At 33.1% G+C, this 16630-nt stretch overlaps 1 protein-coding gene across 1 annotated transcript in view; it reads left to right on the top strand.

The window, feature by feature from the left end:
* Nucleotides 1–16630, top strand: part of LOC128997603 (uncharacterized) — a 105030-nt gene that overhangs the window by 48128 nt on the left and 40272 nt on the right. The window lies entirely within an intron of this gene.

Genomic DNA, 16630 nt, shown 5'->3' with positions numbered 1-16630 from the left:
ATTTAAAATACGATAAAAGCTTACATGATTTACATAATGACTATCCATTAGCACCAGAGAAAATGAATGGCAAATTAATACCTAACTTAAATGACAAAACTAAATATATTTTACATTATAAAGCATTACAAAAATATGAGGAATTGGGTTTGATTGTTACAAATTACCATAGAATTTTAAAATTTAGACAGTCTAAATGGCTTGCACCCTATATTAATTTTAATATTGAAAAACGCAAATGTGCTAAAAATGATTTCGAAAAAGACTTTTATAAATTGTTAAATAATAGTCTCTTTGGTCGAACAATTATGAATCAACGCAAGTTTCGTGATATATATCTCAAGGATGAGTCACTATTAACAAAATATGTCACTAATCCAAGGTTTGACTGTAGCAAAAAGTTCGATAACAATTTACATGCTATACATTTAAATAAATTAGTTGTAAAGTTTAATAAACCAATATATTTAGGAATGACAATTTTGGATATTAGTAAAGTAATAATGTACGATTTCCACTATAATTATATGTCAAAATTTAAGAACAAAAAATTTCTTATGACAGATACAGATTCTTTAATGTATTCTATAGTTACAGAGGACTTTTACAAGGAAATAGAATGTGACTTGCACTATTTTGATACCTCTGGGTATAGTAAAGACCATTTCTTATACTCTGATAAAAATAAAAAAGTTACTGGCAAGTTTAAAGACGAATTAGATGGTCATATTATGTATGAATATTGTGGTTTAAGACCAAAGTTATATTCTTACATTCCTCTAAAATGGTTATACGAAGAAGACAAACAAGCTTTAGAGGTGAAGAAAGCTAAGGGAGCTGATGGTGCTACAGTAAAACATCTCCTCAGACATCAACATTATTTGAACTGTCTTGCAACTGGGCAAGATTACTACGAGAATGTGACGAGAATTAAATCTACAAATCATCATCTTCAAACCTTGACCATGAACAAGAAAGTACTATCATTTGACGATGACAAGAGGTTTATTCTGGAAGATGGCATCAATACTCTTGCGCTTGGTCATTATAAAATTGATCAAACATGAATTGTATGTGTAGATATATAATAAATACAAATGTTAAAAAACTCCAGTCTTTTATTTATTTACCCTTACCATCCTCTTGATAGAATTGGTCAAACATAAATCTATATTTGCCATTATTCTTTGACCTTTCTTTGTCTATTACGAAAAAGCCATATTTAGTTTTATCCCAACATTGATGACAGAGATTTTTAAATTGGTCAAATGAAAAGTCATTACCAACATGATTGTGATATACATGTTTTAAATTTAAATCATCTTGTTTGAATAATATTAGGAAATTTACATTATCACGTAAATGTTTGTGTACTTTGCTGTAAGATTGACACAAGTAAAAACAGTTAATATTTTTGTGTCGACCCATTGAGAAAAATTGTGTAATATTTGGACTATTTATGTCATCAAATACAACAACTGACTGTGATTTTACATCATTTGGTGTGATTTCACAGTCAGTAAACGTGTGTAATTTCACTTCGTCACACAAACTAAATATTTCAATTATTTTTTTATATTTTTCTTGTTCTAAAGATTTAGATATTAAATATAAGTTTGTAAATTTTAATCCTTCCTTTCTTACAATTAAATTGTAAATTACAACCGTCTTCCCACTTCCACTTGGACCACAAATAACACATCGAATATTGGTAGGAAATAGACCCAACTTCTTTGGTATATTTTCCTTAGTATGTACTATTTTAAATTTATGTTTTTGTTGAATAAAAGACATTTTTTATATAATAAAAATGGTAAAAAATGATAATAAGAAAACATGTAAAAAGGGCAAAGGTTTATTCCTAAAGCCTTACAGGGGTCGAGGGTTATTGAATACTCTTATAAATAACCTTCCATTCCCACTTCACATACCATCATATCAGTACTGTGGACCTGGAACGAATATACGTGGGAATCTAGCCAAAAATGTACCTCCAAAAAATAAACTAGACTCTTATTGTAAAGAGCATGACATATTCTACATGAATAATCCCGATACCGCTGCTCGGAACAAAGCAGACATGAGATTAGCAGACTTAGCTTGGACTAGAGTTACGGCCAAGGACGCAAGTCTTGCTGAAAAAGCTGCTGCTTATGCCGTGACAAATTTGATGAAGGCAAAAGCAAAAATGGGAATGGGATTAAAATTTAATAAAAAAGATGGACAACTACCAGCTGTTAGAGGCCACAAAAGACGTGCCTCACTTCAGAGGGGTGTACCTAAAAAACGAGTTAAAAAATCTAAAACCAAGAGTAAAAGAGTGCGGAATAGTTAATTTAGACAGTTCATCTGGCACACATTGGACAGCATATCGTAAAAATAAAGATATTGTAATTTATTTTGACCCATTTGGAATCCAACCTCCAAAAGAAGTAATTAAATATTTTGAGGGATATAAAATATTCTATACAACTGATCAAATACAAGATTTAAATAGTTCTATTTGTGGAATTTTATGTTTATCATTCATAACAAATTTTTGTTTATAAAAATGGATTCATTTACTATAACATTTTCGGGTACAGAGCCAGAGCTTAAGTCAGTGTTCTTTCCTCCCATAGAATTAAATGATGATTATGTAATTGGATTAGTAGATTTTCAAAGTTATAATTCTATATTTAATGTTAAAAAACCTCTAAATACTTTAACATATTACAAAGTAGAGAAAAAAACATTACCAAAAGGAGAGATCTCAGTTGATGATTTAAACCAGTTATTAAATGGCAAACTTAAAGTTATAATAGATAAAAATGGAGAAGCATTAATTAATACTAAATCCAAACTTTTATTCAAAGGGCTTATTCCAAAATTAAATCAACTTAAAGGCAACAAATTAACCATTGGAGAAGGTGATGATGTTTTCTATTATGACCACAATGCTCCAGTTACAATAGAAATTTCTGAAGGAACATATGAGGTGGTTGAGCTTGCAAAGGAAATTCAAAAGCAAATCCCAGACTTTTTCCTTACAGCTAATAATAAAACTATGAAAGCGACATTACTTTCTAGTCATGTGTTTGATTTTACAAAACCATGTTTAGGGTCTGTTTTATTGGGATTTAAAGGTGTATCTACTCCTGGTGTTCAGTTTGAATCTACAAATAAAATAAACATTAATAATGTAAATGTGATTAGAGTAAAATGTAATATTGCAAATGGGTCCTATTTAAACGGCAACAAATCACACACCATACATAGCTTTTATCCAGAAGCTCCTCCTGGCTACAAAATTATTGAAGTTCCAAGAAATATTATATATTTTCCTGTAAATAAGAGAAGTTTAGATGTTGTCAGTATTACATTTGCCGATCAACACGACAAGGCAATTGACTTTAACGGAGAAGAAACTACAATTACTTGTCATATAAAAAAGATATGAGAATTTATAAGAATTTATCTATAAGTGTACAAAATGCTAGGTTCCTAAAATCAATAGGACTAAAGTTAAAATTTTCTATTAATAAAAATGGAAGATTTTCTAGACGTTACAGGGAAATCCCAATTCGACGATAGTGTGGTTAAAATTACAAATCACTCCTATGTTCCCCACAACACTTTGGCAATAAATAATTCTGATGAAATTCGAATATGTATTAATAATCAAGATTTGCTAACTCTCCCATGTAGGAGTTATCTGTATATTAAGGGAGAAATTGAAAATCATGATAAAGGTCATTTTATAAATAATGCATTTGCGTTCTTATTTGATGAAATTAGATACGAAGTTGCAGGTAAAGAAATAGACATTGTAAGAAACCCAGGAATTTCTAGTCTTATGAAAATATTGAGCTCTTACAATAAAACTACTAAATTGTCAAATGTAGCATTTGATTCTGACACGAATTTAAAAGAGTTCCATAAAGGTGGCAAGTTCAGTACTTGTTTGCCATTAGAGTTGTTAATGGGTGTATTCGAGGATTTTAATAAGGTTTTAGTAAATGTCAAACAAGAATTGGTGTTGAAAAGATCCAAAAATGATTTGAATTGTATATTAACAACCACTAGTGCTCCAGCCAGTGGCACTGCTGATACGATTCCCAAAATTACACTTAACTCAATTCAATGGGTAATGCCACACGTGATACCATCAGATGGAGAGAAGTTACAATTACAAAAGATGTTATTGCAAAATAAAAATTTGCAAATTGCATTTAGAAGTTTAGAGCTGCATGAACTTCCATCATATCCCAATACCACAAGACATACATGGTCAGTAAAGACATCTTCAAGTTTAGAGAAGCCTAGGTATATTATATTTGGTTTCCAAACAGCTAGGGATAATAGTGCACGAAAAAGAACTGATGAATTTGATCACTGTAAATTAAAAAATCTCAAAGTATTTCTAAACTCTGAATATTATCCTTATAGTGATTTAAATCTCGACTTTGAAAATGGAGATGTCTCCAAAGCTTATGAGATGTTTATGAGGTTTAGAGAGACTTACTATAATACTATCCCAGATCCTATGATTAGTAGGGCTGAGTTTATGAAGAAATATCCACTAATTGTAATAGACTGTTCTAGACAGAACGAAACAGTGAAGGAAGGAATTGTTGATATTAAATTAGAGATTGAAACTGCAGAAAATGTACCAGCAAATACATCTGCATATTGTTTGATTATACATGATAAAGTGTTTGAGTACAATCCTTTGTCAAATGAGATAAATAAAATGTAAATAAAAGATGAAAAACATTCAACAAGAATTGGTTGACTCTGCAAATCAAATACGAGAGAAATATAGAGCTTTAAAACGTGGCAAGTTTCTAGAGGCTGAAGAGAGGTTCCAAACATTCCAACCTTTAATAGAGCCATTACAAGAATTAAAAAAAATCACAGCTATTGGCAAAACAGAGAGGCCTCAAATGGAGATACTCCCAATGACTCCATCTAGAATATCAATGATACCAAGATTACAACCATTACAACCATTACAGCAATCCACTCCACAGAAATTAGATTTTGGTCTTTTAGCATCAGACTATTTAGGAAATTACCTCAGTAAAAGTAGTATGACAGACACTACATATGGTATTAGACGAGAAGCAAATAAATTTTTTATTGGAAATAAGGAAGTTGATATTGCCAATGATGATGTTACAGTTGCAAATAAAACTTACAAGGGGACAAAAGGCTTGTGGCAGTTGTTAACTTTAAAAGAACCTGAGGATTATACTCCGGCTGATTTGCAAAATTATAAAGAAATTTTGGAAGCTACAAATGGGCATTTAAAGAGTTACAAAGACGGTGCACCAATTTCAAGTAATAGACATACTAAATATCTTAATATAATTAAACCTCTTTTTAAATCTGTTGGTGAAGGTTTGAGACAAGTGACTGGTAATAAAATAGACTATATTTATTGGGATGATCCTAATGAGCTTGTAGATAGGTTAAGACTTCTTTGGCTAAGTCGCCAAGCCGGTAACTCAGGAGTGGATAATGAAATAGATTCCATTATTGAGGAATTGAGAGAAAGTGGAATTATTTATTAAATAAAAATATGTTTATAGATAAATTTTATCGTTTATATAATCCATATAATAAGCCTGCAGAACCCAGGGCTAGTAGTGAACCTACTTTGAATTTACAAGACGATAGTTGGAATGGTTTAAACCATAAAATTGGTAATGTTAAAGATGGAGAGTTTGTAGATGATGTATCAACTTTGGGACAGACATTAACTAGAAAAGGTGATGTCTTTTTACAAGGTAAAACTAAATATGAGTTTTTAGAATCTAAGAATAAAAATTGGAATGCTAAAAAACAGAAAATTACTAATGTGAAAAAGGGTGAAAGTTTAGATGATGTGCCCACTTTACAACAGACTTTAATACGTAAAGATGGTGGTACATTTGTACAAGACAATAAAAATTATGAATTTTTAGAATCAGAAAATGGTGTTTGGAATGCTAAAAAACAGAAAATTACTAATGTGGAAAAGGGTGAAAGTTTAAATGATGTGCCCACTTTACAACAGACTTTAATACGAAAAGAAGATGGTAAATTTATACAAGACGATAATAATTATGAATTTTTAGAATCAGAGAATGGTGTTTGGAATGCTAAGAAACAGAAACTTAGCGATTTGATGGAAGGTACAGATAGTAAAGATGCTGTGAATGTTTCACAAGTTCCAAAAATGGAAGCAGGCTATTGGGATTTTAATAATAAAAGGTTAGTACGTGTTAAACCTGCCGTTGATGACACTGACTGTGTTACAAAAGAACAGACTATAACTTTTGATACAAAAGAAAAATGTTGGGATGCCAAAAAACAATATATAAGAAATCTACCAATGGGGGAATATTTAGATGATATTTGTTTAATGTCACAAGCTATGTATTATGATGGATCAAAATTTGTATATGCAGGAAGAAAATTTAATTTGATGGAATACAATCCTGATTTATTAGTTGCCGACCCTACATCTTTGAGTGGATTTAAGTATATAGATAATAGACCATATATACCAGAAAACTATGTATTTAAAAGAATGGAAGATAATCTATTGATTGGGGCTAATGGTAATATATTTACAGTACAAGGAAAGAATGATGTTATAAAAAATGAATGAAATTGCATACGAACTTCATAAGCCTGCAAGAAAGAATTTCATTAGAAGGTCTTTCAAAGTATTAGGTATAAACGAAACTGTACAAATAGATTTAATTGATATGCAAAACTATGCTAGAGAGAATTCTGGCAATAAATATATTTTAACTTTAATAGATACATTTTCTAAAAAAGCTTATGCTGCTCCGCTAAAGAATAAGACGGGTTTGGTGGTTACAGAAGCCATTAAAACCATTCTACCAAAGGGGGTTAAAAACATTCAATCTGACAATGGAAAAGAATTTTTTAATCAATATTTTAGCAAACTAATGAAAAAATTAAATATTAATCACTATCACACATTTTCTACAACTAAGGCTGCAATTGTGGAGAGGTTTCAAAGAACTTTAAAGAATTGGTTATATAGGGAATTTAGTGCTCAGGGGAGTTATAAATGGTTGGATTTACTTCCAAAGTTAATTCGAAAATATAATAATAAGGTGCATAGATCTATAGGAATGAAGCCTAACCAAGTGAGTATTTCGAACAGTAAATACGTGCATGAGAGGTTGACTTCTAAAGTAGTGCAAGTTAAAAAGCCAAGATATAAGGTAGGTGATAGTGTGAGAATTTCCAAGTATAAACATGTTTTTAGTAAAGGATATACCCCAAATTGGACAGGGGAGCTATTTACAATAGCAGAAGTAAAGAATACAAAGCCTGTGACTTATATCTTGAAAGATGAAAATGGTAATATAATCAGGGGAGGCTTCTATACAGAGGAATTGTTAAAGACCAAATATAAAGACATGTATTTGATAGAAAAGGTTATTAGGAGAAAAGGTGATTTATTATATGTCAAATGGCTTGGGTTCCCAAGTAGCCAGAATTCATGGATTTCCACTAAGGATGTCCAAGGGAGCACGCCATGAGCCGGGAGCACGCCCGAGTTCGCGTACAAACCTCGATCGATTTTGAGAATGGATGTGGATTTGATATTCTAATAGTGTTATACAATGGTATTGCACATTTATATAGGCTTGTATAGGCCAAGAGCTGGATTTTTAAAAAAGTGGTCAAAAAAAGCTCACCATGTTATTCTTATGGGGAAAACGTGCCTAAAGTGTCATAGGACCATCATATTGCCTCTACTCTACATTTACACTTGTAAGGGTCAATAAATGTAAGAAATAGCTTTTTTAGCTTAATATTGAATATATTTATGGGGAATAAGTAAGAAATAAGGTTTGACAATTATGTAGGGATATTTAGGCAAAGATCAGGATTTTTGGTTTTAGTGGCCAAAAAATGATCCCATGTTATTCTTATGGGAAAAAACGCCCCAAGTGACTTTAAACCGGCATATTGCCACTACTTACTGTAACAAGCACTAAGGTTGAGAGATAATGTTTAGACTGTATAGCTAAATTGAAGAACATTCTAACTTTGTATTAATATAAAGTTTTAGATGCGCATCTAGTAATACGTCAATTGCTGGTTAAAAGACTTGATAATTGATTGTCTGTAGTATACAGATGTCATACTTTAGTACCTAAAATCAAAAGGCAAAAAGCATTGCCTTTGGATACTGAAGTGGATATCCAATATGTATATGGACTTACTGTATGCAATATTTTATCAAAAAAGAAGACAGTTGAATGTACAACTCAGATTATGCAACAGCCTGATATTTAATTTTCACCCTGTTGTTAATACCATGATGGTTCATGTGACACAAAATATGTCATAGTTTACAAAAAGTTATAATTTATTTTGGCTTGGTTAAAAAGTCGGCGTATTCATCAACAAATGATTAATGCACATCAGAGAGTTGTGTCCGTGGCTTTATTTAATTGTGTAATTTTCATTACAAAACTATCTACGGCTGGTCTATATATCTCTTTCAGTATCCTAATGGCTATAGACAGATTTGACAGATTTTTCTATATGTACCTAAAAATCCTCGCAGTGGCAGAAGAGGGCTTATGAACTTGTTCAGCATGAAAAAAATAATGTTTGTTTGAATTAAATTGAATTGAATTTCTGCAAAACGTTTAACCAAACCCTGCATAATTTCCAACTGTTTGCAGTCCAGTAGTTCGGAGATATAGACCACAAGATGCTGGTACAGGGAAGACACATCGTCGTCTAGACTTGGCACCGGACAAGAGGCCCAATTATAAATTGCAACATTTTCGCAGCGCAACTATGTAGGCGATGGCACCTTGTCAAAATCACATTAACGAGAATTCGCAACAGTTTAGTTCATAACGAGGCCCAGGAGAAGTGGTTGGTGAACGTAAACATTTTGTACAATTGTTACTTAGGTATGAGTAACTTAATAAATTAATCAAATTAACCTACTTTTGTTGTAAGCCCATAACATACCAACTATCGTCATACTATTAAGTATCACATCAACAGGTACTTACATAATTTCTGGATTTAGTTGTATTTTGCGAAAAAACCTAGCAATTTTTTTATGAGGGCTAAACAAGTAAAGATAAAACAATTTAAGTCCCAAGGCAAAAATTTGGATTCTTTCTTTAAAATTAATGGTTGGTGGGGGTAAATTTATGTTAGTTTTAACATGAATGCGGACATTTTCTATTACGGTTAGTAAGTAATTCTATCAAATATCCCTATTAATTTTCTTTATTAATTGTACGGAAAATGTCCACAGTAGCCCCTTAATTAACAGAAATTGTCCTAAGCGAAATTAAACAAAGTAGTGTTTGGGAAAACGTAAAATTCTACCTTTTAATGCATGTTGGCTGGAAAATGGAGATTACCTATTATTTCCCATTTGTGTGCTAAAAAAAATCTTTCAGTTAAAGATAATAGGTTACTCACATACTGACATATATTTCAAGTTATTAAATGTTATTGAAATATAAAATACAAATTCGCTATCGATGAGAGTTTTTACTTTTTAAATGTAGAAAATTATTAAACAAAATTTAATTAAAAGTGAATAACATCAATTGTACATTCTTCTGTGAATGGTGTAGTGTCCAGTAACCAAACAAATGTCCTTCCTCAGTTCTCTTTGTACATACTCTGTGAGTACATAATCGAAAATAATTCGTAATATCTTAATAAATTCGTGTTCTATTTCTTCTAATGAACAGGAACTTCAACAGTTTTTCTTTAACAATCATAATGAGATTACTAAATACACTACAGTAGCTTAGTCAGCAACCAACTGTTGAACTTGATGCTTAATAAAATACTTAATAAAATACCTACTTTGTATGGTCACCATTTCACAATAAATTAAAGTATTAAAATGGGTAACTTGCAAACTGCAGTCTTATGTATGAACAACTACAAGAGGGAATATGCCACAGCAATACTAGCTTATTAAATAAAACTCATTCAAACGTGTTTCTTTGAGTTTAAAAAATTACATTTTCTCGACGGAAATCAACAAAGTAGTTGTATAGACTAGTGGTCATCGTTTTAAAATTCTTCGCAAGAGTCACATGTTAGATCCCCGGCATACAAAAATATTTTAGGGATTAAACTGCTTTCCACAAAATCGTTTACAATATTATCCAAATTATCACACAAAATGCCAGTGGTGTTAAAAAATAAGCGCTGGCTCAAGTACTCAATTTACAATGGAAAACTGCAAACAAGGTTAAATATAAACAGTTTACTATTCGGTTGTGAAAAATGAATAAATATAGTATTAATGAGTCGCGATGAAGTCCTAATTCGAATGTGATTAAGAGCATTTAGGAATCAATATGAAGGACATCCTACTATCCTACTATAATATTATAAATGAGAAAGTTTGGATGTATGGATGTATGTTTGTGACAAGTAAACGCGAAAAGTACTGGTCAGATTGGGCTTAAATTTGGGGTGATGATAGCTCACATTCCCGATTAACATATAGGCTATTGTTATTTCAAAACTCCTTTCAGGCTCCACCCCAGTGGCTCTGGAGTTTCCCATGGTAACCTTATGGGTATTCACATTTGAAATGAATTAATTGATTCTGTCAGCTGATTCGACCAAACAAGTTGGCTCTATGATATTCAATAGCATTACAAAGTTATAAGGTGTACCTACAGGTCGCAGCACTATTATATTTTTTGAAATTATGATAAGAGCTAATTTGAAGTAAGCAGCTTCAAAAAGCTGTGATACACAATGATAACTGTCAAAGAAGGATTGTTTACAGTAATGTTTATGTTTTTAATTTAATACAAATTGAGGTGTTGCAGTAGTAGAACAGAATGGCTATTGTAGATGTGTAATACTACACTATATCTGTAATACTACAGCATACCGTAAAATTAAAGAACCAAATTCTCTCAAGCCTTATCCTCCCTATTGCAAATTGCAAAGCTAGAGTATAACTGCAATAAGCCTTTTCGTCAACCCTGTACGAAGAACGGGTACTCTGCTAGTTATTAAATAAGAATAACTCATCTCATAGATAACGCCTATTGCACCAATTGTTTTAGAATGAACGTAATTGACTAGAGGATGTAAAGCACTAAATAATCTGGCGAATTGCAGCACGACGAGTGCAGTGGCGGGGGTGTGCCAGTATAGGTCGGAGGTATAAATACCTGGTGTTTGCGCTAAAAGTATCTTGCCAGTAATTTGTTTGTGTCTGAGCTGAAGTTTGCAGTGGAGGTCATCAGCTCGGCCGATACTGACGTGCAGGTAACAGCTGAACTGTCTACATAAACTACTTAAGTAATAAACTGTGAAGCCCGGAGAGTAACTTTTGTCTGGGTCGTTCACAGTTGAAATACCTGTCTTGTGAGCAACATTTAGTAGTTTCGACAGTTTGTGGAACTCTTTTTCATCTGGATGATTTAGGAGTAACTGTTTGGTTGTCAAATATCGAATTTTCGAACTCGTTTTCAATTTTGAAGTATTTTAATTTTTAGGAGTTTGTACAATTAATGACTATGTTTTGTGTGGGTCGTTTGTAGTTGAAATACCTTGTACATGAATTGTTTAGTCTCATAAAATTTCATGAAACTTTTTAAAGTAATATTTTGTAATACTTTTGTTGAGTTTGGAAGTGTCCAATGAAAAAATATTCTGGGTCTTTTACAGTAGAACTACTTTGTCCAAAAAAATACAGATTGATTTAGTTTTTAAATCATGTTGAAAAACTAAAGAAAACTCAAATATCATCACGCTATTTCTAAAAAGCCCTTACTTTTCTGATTTGAGGCATTTTTGGGCATTTTTGTATATTTTGGTATCCAAGTTTTTTTAGGATCCAATGCCGAAAATATTTTTCTTGGCCTGCCACAGTTTAAATTACTGACTTGCACAAAAAAAGCTTACGGATTGATTAAGTCTTACGGTATTTTGATTACAATATTTGACCAACTTATTTTACTGGTTTAAAACATTTTTCATAACTGTGCAGAGTTGATTCTGATAACGAACAAAATTTTGTCTGAGTCTTTTACGGTTGAAATAAAATCTTCCTAACCTAACCCAACCACCATGGTTAGGTTATGTTAGGTTAGTAGTATATTAGGTGTGGTCGGTATAATACCAAAGTAATGTCAAAAGATAGTACCTTTGTAGACATTCCATCTCCATGTTAAAGTTGTAGCCAGGTTTTTAATCAAATTTGTCTTAGTTGATGTGAGCCACCTACAGATTGCGCTGATCTAAATTACTGATTTCTGCCGATTACATGATGGTTTTTACCAAGTCAAACTAATGGAATGACTTATTATGAGCTATAGCAACTGTTGTGACCCAGCAACTATGTCAGTAACTAAAAATAAGGTACAAAATAGAGTTTTAGACTCTAGCGCAATCTGTGACTGGCTCACACAACCACATTCTTTTTTAGTAAAAAATTGGCGACAGCTGATCCATATAGATGGGATGTCTTCTTCTGTATCCAAATCGTCAACCCAAAACATTTTGTTTGATCCCACGAAAATATCCCAAATTCGGGATAAAATCCCTCCAAAGCCAGGCATACTTTGTTGGCCGAGGTGCGGAGCGCGCATTTCTTTATCAAATACAGATCTCCGTCGACTGATTGCCAACCATTAGACTCGCGAAAATTACATCTATCAAGATCTCCAAGGTCTGTTCCTAATGGCTGAAAAGTATGCATGTCGTATTATTTGAGGCTGCGGCCCATTTGATTTATCGGTTTTCATTATTGACTGCTCCGGGGGCTCGAAATTCCCCTCATTTCCCATCATAGCGCAAGTGATGAAGATAGCCGGGCATTTACCACGCCAGCTTTGTTCCTTGGGGAGACCGGGTTTTCTAACTTACTTGTTTAAGGGTTTGATAAGGGTAGTATGTTAAAGGTGTAAACTAAACATACCGTTCACATGTTAAAGATGAATCCAGTTTCAAGCGGATTGAAATCAAACTATTCAAAGATTTTCTGTCTTTATTCTTTCGTTGTTTATACCATAAGAACCTACCTCACTGAATTGAATAAAATATGAACTCGGCCCACTTTCAGTTCTACAGATCGTCTACCCAGGCAGTTTTACTTTCTCTCAAACTGTAGCATTCCTTTATCGCGATTATTCCTTTTGGTCAACCAAAACTCTACCCAATACCTAAGTTCTCCCCAATAGTATAAACAATGTACTGAAATAAACCAATAATAACAGGATCCGCTATGTTGCTAAAGCTGTTGAGGCATTTTTAGCAGAATATCTCATGCGCCAACGAGTATTTTTGGTTCAAGAGGAACCATTAGAAGTGCAGCGTGGTCAGCCACAAAACCTCCCATGCGTTCATTACCCATCAATGTCAACTTCTCTTAAATTAAATAACCTACCTAAATACCCTAATTTAGATATCCAAAATTATTATCAGTTCTTTTATCAGTTATTCTAAATGTAATAGGAATCCAACCGACATTGAATAATAAGTCGGGTAACTCGTTGTCGACTTTAAATTATAGAATTTATTTCCAGTTTTTCTTTTAAACATTAGCACTTACATTTTTCAACTGAATCTTCTGGAAATTTTCTGCGAACATCCCATTACATTTAGAAAAGTTGTATTTAAATAATACATCAATTATAAAAAACACATATCTGCATATTTTTACGAGTTAGCATTTTGGAACGAGTAAGTATAGTTCCAAGAACCAAGAAACAAGAAATTATAGTTCCAAGAACCAAGAAAGTATAGTTCCAAGAACCAAGAAACAAGAAAGTATAGTTCCAAGAACCAAGAAACAAGAAAGTATAGTTCCAAGAACCAAGAAACAAGAAATTATAGTTCCAAGAACCAAGAAACAAGAAAGTATAGTTCCAAGAACCAAGAAACAAGAAATTATAGTTCCAAGAACCAAGAAACAAGAAAGTATAGTTCCAAGAACCAAGAAACAAGAAAGTATAGTTCCATTTTCCTTCAGTTTAGGCTGAGTGTCCAACTATAATTCTTATTTAAAAAATCAATCACCTATACTGTATATTGTATAACCATTTTTAGAAGAGGTTTGTGGCCTTTTAACCTTAAGAGTTTACCTATATGAATACGAGAAAAAAAATAGAAATGGTTAGAGAATCACCAACTAATCATTTTTACATTGGGATATTTTTGAACAAAGGATGACACAGCGGTCTAAACGTGAATGCCCTTCAATAGCAAGTATCTGCTCCACTGCATTGGCCAAGGTTGGAGGTTGCTTGGCATGACATCGTATGGTCCAAGTCTAGACGGGGATGACTTGCGGTGGCCAAACTGGGATAATTACAAGGTTAAGGTTGGCAACAGTGACAGCGACAGTGAGTGACGTGGCAACAATGCTTCTAATGCACATCTGGTTGCATGTGCTGAGAATGTAGCGAGGATCGTGAAACGTTATTGGGACCTGTTCCGTTATGCAAATACACAACGAACACAAAATTTGAACGTAACGCAATATAATGAACGAACGATGTGTATGTAATTTGAATGAACACAATTGAAGTTTACGGTTATGTCTCGGTGCTTACTTAACCTATCCTAGCCTAACGTAACCCAGCCTAATCTAACCCTGCCTAACCTAACTCAGCCTAACCTAACCCAGCCTAACCTAACCCAGCCTAACCTAATCCAGCTTAATCTAACCGAGCGTAACCTAACCGAACTTAACGTAGCCATAAGCAGGAATTGTGAATAAATATAACATTTCAACCTAAAAACAGTGTTATTCGCATAGTGAAAAGAACCAGTGGTGCCCTATAAATTTAATATATATATTGATTTACGTATATTAGGATGTGTGTGTGTAAGGTGTCCAACGTTTGTGTGTATATACACTGCGAATAAAGTAACACGTGAAACAATTCTAAATTTTAACTTGTATTACGTACAGTTTTATTTTAAAACTAGTATGATAAGTACACCTTAAAATTGAGCAGATCTTTCTCCCCTATATCTATGTTTTGTTCTAGGGATTGATAAAGGCTTAAAGAAAACGCTTCTCGTCTGTAACATTATCACGAACGAAAAAGTATAACGCAAATTCCTTGAGTAACTAGATTTAGATTACGTAAACAAGCTCGTTCATAGTTGCATTGGATTGTAAACCATTTTCAAAACTTTAAAAACCATTCAAGCAAGCACGAGAAAAGTGATAAAACTGTCCACAACTTACAGACATTATTCTGTTCAATTTATATATAAAAAAAAATGCAATTCTTTAAAAATGTCCTATTTGTGTATTCACATTTTCCTCGATCTTACAGTAGCTCACTAGATTCAACGATTAGATTCAACGGTTTAACTAAGTTACCGTTGTGAATAATATCACAGAACAAAATAATTAGCTAGATATTCTTTGGATATACACCTACATAGAAGATCCATTCCAGATATATTAGTATCTATTTAGATTGTTACCGCTGTGATTTTGCAAATTAATACAGTATGTTTAAATATCTTTCTCCTGCAATCCTAGTGCTGCATTACAAAATAGTATGTATACACCAAGGCATGTCAACGTTATCCACAGACTTAAATAAATGACTGGGACGGTCACGGTAACGTCGTCCTGTAATCTTGTGCTACTAGGAGGTCACGAATTGTGGATATTTATAGGAATGCACTGTGGACGCGATACTCCCTGGTGTGGATTAACGTCCGCACTAGTGAGTACTACGACCATCCGCAGTACTGTCCTGGTAATTAGACCAATTCGTTAATACCAAGGCAAGAATGTGGTCCCTTAGTTGTCTTTAGTTGTTTGGGCTACTAATTAACAGCTGTGTCTAAGGAATATGTCGGCCTTAGTCACTAACAAGACTACAAATCGCGCCACTCATCCTACACTCATCCTTCACTCATAGTTAAAGTTTGCACATAGAGGCATCCCATCCGAAAAATTGATTGATTGATTGAAACCAATCACAACACATTTACATTTATTGAGAAAAAACAGAATCCCTAAATCGTGTGATATTAATGAAACGCCGTCTATTACCTCTCTCGACTGAGCTACCTCGACAAGACAGAGGTATATTTGTCCAGCCTTGCCACAGACGTGTAGGAGTTACTAAGATCATTGCACTTTCCGCACCGTAAACATTATGATAGTGTCCAATAAAACACGCCTATGTCTGGGCTTGCTGCGCTCACATTCACTGTGTTACTCTAGCTATTGCTTGGCATTCGACTGAGAATAACTTAGTTAAGGTGAAGGCAATGTTTTGAATTCAAAATATATGTAGCTCAGCTGTGTGAATGATTTAATAGCTATAACCACCGGTACTTAAACTACTCATATATTTGGACATCTATATATATAATACCCTAAGCCGATTTTTGTAAACAGAACTCCTCCCATATTTTTGGACCGATTTTGATGATTAAAGTGTCAAAAAATGGCCCTGATCTGTAGTTTTGCAAAGTTCGATATGAACTGACCCGACGTGACGAAGGAAAAATCAAACTTACACTGTAACGGATATATCTCCCTTTGAAGTTAGAACGTGTCTTCCCAACAAACAAATATTTTTTTTCAAATAAAATCAAAATTTAATCTACATTACACTGA

Source organism: Macrosteles quadrilineatus, unplaced genomic scaffold (genome assembly GCF_028750875.1).
Source record: "Macrosteles quadrilineatus isolate MER2022 unplaced genomic scaffold, UCM_ALF_1.0 Scaffold_6__1_contigs__length_79288215, whole genome shotgun sequence".
NCBI lineage: Eukaryota > Metazoa > Arthropoda > Insecta > Hemiptera > Cicadellidae > Macrosteles > Macrosteles quadrilineatus.
This window is presented reverse-complemented; position numbering and strand designations above follow the sequence as displayed.